The sequence below is a fragment of the Macrobrachium nipponense genome, chromosome 42 (genome assembly GCF_015104395.2).
Source record: "Macrobrachium nipponense isolate FS-2020 chromosome 42, ASM1510439v2, whole genome shotgun sequence".
NCBI lineage: Eukaryota > Metazoa > Arthropoda > Malacostraca > Decapoda > Palaemonidae > Macrobrachium > Macrobrachium nipponense.
Window position 1 is genome coordinate 30,318,877 of NC_061103.1, and position 5,512 is coordinate 30,324,388.

Sequence of the window (5,512 nt, forward strand, 5' to 3'; positions counted from 1 at the left end):
CCATCTGTTAACGCTGAGTGACCTGGGCTTCGGAGGTCGTTTCGCTGCCTCCGTTGAAATGGGATGACGAATGGGACTGACTGGTGGTTCTATTAGATGCCAGAGTCTCCCCCCCCCCCCCCCGCCATCCCCCATGAAGAGGTCTGTTACTTTAGTCTTTCTTTGCGTCTTGAAGAAAGTCATTTCGACAAAACCTGAATAACGAAAAAGCATAAAGGGTTATGAAGGAATATTCACATAACATACAGCCTCGCAAATCGTTACAGTTTTCGAGAACTCAATAGTACATAGAGGGGAAGAATCAGGAACAGACTCCAAAAAATATGCACTGACAAGGTGAAGATAAGGAGTTTTCTCAGCTTGGCTTAATCCTATAAACAAAAGGTAAGTTTTAAAAACGTATTATCAAGAAAGACGACTATGTATTATCCTAACTTATCGAAGGATCAGACCACATAAGGTATTTTTAATATATCAAAGTATTCTAAATAAACAAAATAAAAAAATTACTTGAAGAGTTCAAACGCTTAGTCATAATAGTCTTATGACATCCCTTATACGATTTCTAAAACTAAATAAAATCTATGCGAGACATTGACTTTTTTTTTTAATGAAGTGTGAATTACCGTTACCTTAGGAGTAATCAAGCAGCCTAGATAGTCCTTCGACTGAAAAGAACTATTCTCTTAAAAACATAAAAAAAAAAATTTATTAAAAAAAAAAATTATATAGATTTAAGTCTTTCATAAACGCTGAAAATAATTCCTAAATATCTAAGAATTTTTTTTTATTTATTATATTATCATAAAGAGAACAAGGCACAAAAAGCGCACTATCTCCGACTTACAAGAAGCAAGAATGTTTTTGTTTGCAAAAATAAATAATAAAAAAAAAATAAAAAAAAAATATAAAAGCAGAACATCAGTGGAAACATGAAACGCGAAAGGAGAAAAATAAAAAGTTTAGCTAAACAGTAAAATTAAAAAAAAAAAAACTGTGCCACGGTACTGAGAAAATAAAAAGTGCAAGAATTAGCATTCACAAAGATAAAACAATATCAAAAGTCAGAATGTTTTTTCAATGAGAAAGGGAACTGAAGCATTCACAGTTTAAGAGCATAAACAACTGTATTTTACTGTTGAACCTTTAACCTTTAAAACATGTGTAGATTCTTCCTGTATGAAGTTAAACAGGAGATACATTCACAACCTTCAAACAACTTGCGTAGAATCACAGAATAAAAATGGCAATCATTGGAACTCACCGAAATTTATCATTGATACAAAATATTATTTTTTCCTAAAACATAGACATATTCGAAACCACAAAACCTGTTTAAATCAACGTACCACACATCCTATTTGTTGTACCTGCAAATGAGAACCGAACCTCATCTTTCGAGACTGAAGATAGACTTGTAACAGACCAGAGAGAATGACAGGTAACTGGGTACTGATGATTTATTATGTTGTTGTTGTTTAAGATTAAGCTGGCCTTGTGCCAGCACGGGCTCTTGCTCACAGAGCAGCCCGTAATTCATATTAGTATGAGATGTGAGATGCTTAGGATATCAATCTTTATTGGTGATCAATGAATGATGTGGTGAAGGTGATTTGATATTGAATGGAGGATTTGATGGGGCAAGGTTGAAACCCTTTAAACCCTAAGGTACCCTTCAGTCGTAGGAAAAGCTGGATAGTAGTAGTAAGTGTTGGCTAGTAGGAGAGACCAACAGATTGGAAGGAATGAAGGTTTGAGTTGTAGGCACAGTTAGCTAGTAAGGTAGCTCGTGAATTTCTGAGACATGATCCTTTTCCGGTCCGCTTTCTTTGGGTGTGTGTTGTCTGGTGAGTGTGGTGGATGGATAGTGATGAGCGTGAGGGGAGGGTGATGAAGGAGGGAAGAGGTGACTGGGGATGTCTGTTAAAGAGGTTTGTCTTTTTTGTCTTGCATGTTATGTGGGTTAGGTTGGGATGTGGTAGTGGTCGTGATTGTTGGCATCATGTGCTGTCAGTCAGGGTTGTGTTCTGTTTCCTACCTAGGTGGTGGGTAGGAGCATAGGAAACCTGCTAATTCATGGGTGTTTGCTAGAATGTGCTTTGTGATTTGAGTGGTTGTGCGTTCATTTCCTATGTACCTATCTCTTAGTTGCTCCGTTTCTGGACAGTCTAAGAGGTAGTGTTCTAGAGGTTCTTCTGGAATTCTTTCGCAGTACTTACATGGCCTGGGATCGCCTACTATCTTTTGCCAAGTGCATTGGTATCCCAGCCTTAGACGATGAATTATGACTGCTAGTGCTCTTGACATATCTTTGGGAATGTCATGTGGTTGCAGACTGGTGGTGTCTACATACCACTTTGGAGTGTTAGAGCCTCCAAAGACTGCTTCTCCTGACTTTGCTTTCTTCTTGCACTTGACAGTATGCTGAGTGGCTTTGCTTTTAAGTTGAGTCAGTGAGTGGCTGATTTTTAATACCTATGTTGTTAATGTGCAAACCCACTCTTTGCTAGGGAGTCTGCTTCCTCATTTCCTTGGATTCCTATGTGACTTGGAATCCAGTTGAGAGTAATCTGTCTGTTTCTGATTTGGTGGATGTTAGCAATTGCCCATATACTTGTCAGGAGTTTGATATTTTCTTTTGCCTTGCCTTTTGTGATGGCTTGTATTGCTCCTTTTGAGTCGGTGTGGATAGTTGTGTTTCCTAGTTTGTGTTGAGAGTCTTCTAGCGCTTTAGCGATTGCTATCAGCTCAGTCTGTAGAGTGGAGCGTTATCTGAGAGCCTCCAGCTCCCTTTTAGTGATGTTGAGTAGACTCCTGCTGCCGCTGCAGGAATGCTGAGGTCTACTGATCCATCTGTAAAGTATTCATTTGTGGCTGTCGTTTTCCTTATTGAATCTTGTGCTGCTTGTTTCAGCTGTTTTAAACGTGCATGCTTCTTTGCTTGCCGGTAGGACTGTGTAGTTGATATTGAAGAGTTCTGATTTCCAGGGTGCTGGTTCTACATACTCAGCAAGAGGAGAGTCTTCTCTGATGTCAGCAGCATGCTTTTGCATGCCTACTCTTCTCAGTGTTTCTAAAAAGGTTTGCCAGAGTATGTCTTGGGTGGGTCTAGATCTTCGTGGAGATCAATGCACTTTTTGATCTCTCTTTTTAGTGGACAGTTCCTTTCATTTTTTAAGGTTTTTTAGCAGGATGGACGTGTTTCTCTGGTCTATTCTGTATGTCAGAGACTGTAGTTTTGTTTCATGTCTCAGAATGCATAAGTTAGTCCACATTGGAGCACCTGTGATTGAGTCTCAGGGCATTGTTTTGAATTACTTCAAGGCTCTTTTGCTCTGTGCTTGAGAGACTGGTGAGAACAGGTGCGGCATACTCAACCGTTGACCTTATTGTTTGTATGTAGAAGGTTTCTGAGGGCGTGATATACCGCTCCCTGTTGTAGAGAGGTGATCCTCCTCATGGCATTGTGTCTGCATTTGACTTTCTGCTTGAGTTTTATTTCAAGGTTCTTTGCGTAGGGGAGATCGTTGCTTGTTTATGTTAACTGCCTAGGTACACAAAATTGTCTACCCATTCAATGGGTTCACCCATGAGCTGTATTTCATTTTGGGTCTAGACTGTGTTTGATGGCCATTGCTTTTGTCTTTGCAGTGTTGATTTTTAGACCTAGGTCTTTGCATTTATTTTCAATTTGTATTATTGCATCTGCATGTTCTGGTGAGATCTGTGTCTGTCTGTGCTGACTAGGCAGACATCATCTGCATAAATGAATATTTCAACTCCATTGGGTAGGGTGGTTGTGGCTAATTTTTCCATTAAAACATTGAAAAGGAAGGGGCTGAGTATGCCTCCTTGAGGTGTTCCATTCTCTAGACTGTGAGAAAGTCCGAGCTTGCTCCTTGGAAGGTGACTCTAGCCACTATCAGTTCTCGAAAATTGTAACGTTGCGAGGCTGTAACTGCGTTAACAGATGGAGAGAACATTTAATAGTTCGCCCAAAGAGAGAGACAGACCTCTGTGCGGACGGAGTGAGGGAGGGGCGTGGCAGCCATAAACGAAGCGCGAATGACCTTTTCACGACCCTTTTTATGACCCGGCGCCTCGTTTGACACCGGCCGAGGGCTCTTTAGTTGATTTTCTATCATGGCGTTTCGTTAGTTAACGTTTATTCGTTGTCTTGGCCTTTCCTTCGTGGGTCGGCGTCGCGCCTTAAGGGGTCATGAAATAACGGAGGAATGAGGTCATAATACCTTTCATTGTTGTCATTATGGCAGTCAAGTTTTTTTCCTTTGATATAATGTTTATTTTCACTAATTAGCCTCATATAGTGAAAGGGGGTTTCTGAAGGAGAGAGTATTAGTGCTGCATTAAAAACCCTGTAACTGCAGATTTATGGATGAAAACCTTGTACAGGAATCTTCCCAAAGCATCTACAGCTTCAAATATCGACAGGAACACTCATCAGTAGCTCGTTGACACCTCTCCCCATATTGTCACCCATTTGTATCTTCCTTGCATGTCTTCCCTACCTGGGTATTAAGCGGTGCCTCCACCCCTTTTCTTCATACTATACTTTATGAATTCAGGTCAAAATGTTTCTCCCCCCCCCCCCCCCCCCCCACCCCCCCCCCCCCTTGAAACCCCCCCCCCCCTTGCACTTAGGTTGTTCCCTCTACATTTACATCTCTTTCCACGTCCTACCACTCCATTCACATCTCTCTCTCTCTCTCTCGTCTCTCTCTCTCCTCTCAAAGTTTCCAAATTCTTTATCCGTTTCGTCAACGTATCATTTTTTCATTCTTCCAACTTAACCAAACCACCTCGAAAGACTAAAATTTCTTTTTCCTCACTTTCATGAACGATGTAATTCATCTAGGCGTTTCACTTTTTTTTCTATTAATTCGCATTCGAACACACATTGTTTCCGTAAGAAAAAAAAAAAAGTTGCTCAACAAACCACCCTTTCATGAATTACAGTGTTTGCTTCCAGGGATTTCTTTCATAAGCTGAACCTTTGTGAAACAACTTCTACTTTCTCCGTTCTATCTGTTTTACGTTTCCCTTTTTTCCCTCATCCTGTAAATAACTGTTACAATATTTCTCATGTCCTATAGGAATCAAGCAGCCATTTCGTTGTTATATCTCAGTATAACTGTTTCATCGTCCTATTCACATTTCTTTACCCGCGCCAACACTAAATAAACTTTCTGCTCTAAAACAGACTTCCGTCTCTCTGTTCTGTCTGTCATCACTATCTCCAATTCAGTTTGTGACGTTTTTCCTCTTGCCACGAAGACACTGTCAAGTACCATTTCCACAATCATTTTGCTCATCACGCCTTTCACAACATATTAAACAACAAAGGAGATATCCGAGACCCTTTATCGAATGCAGACACCAGACCAGTTACTCGCAAGTCTACGTAATTCGTAAAGAGCTTAGGTTTCGTCATAAACGTCAAACAATTTCGAATGTGTTATTATAGAAGGTAATGATGCTAAGATAAGCAGCT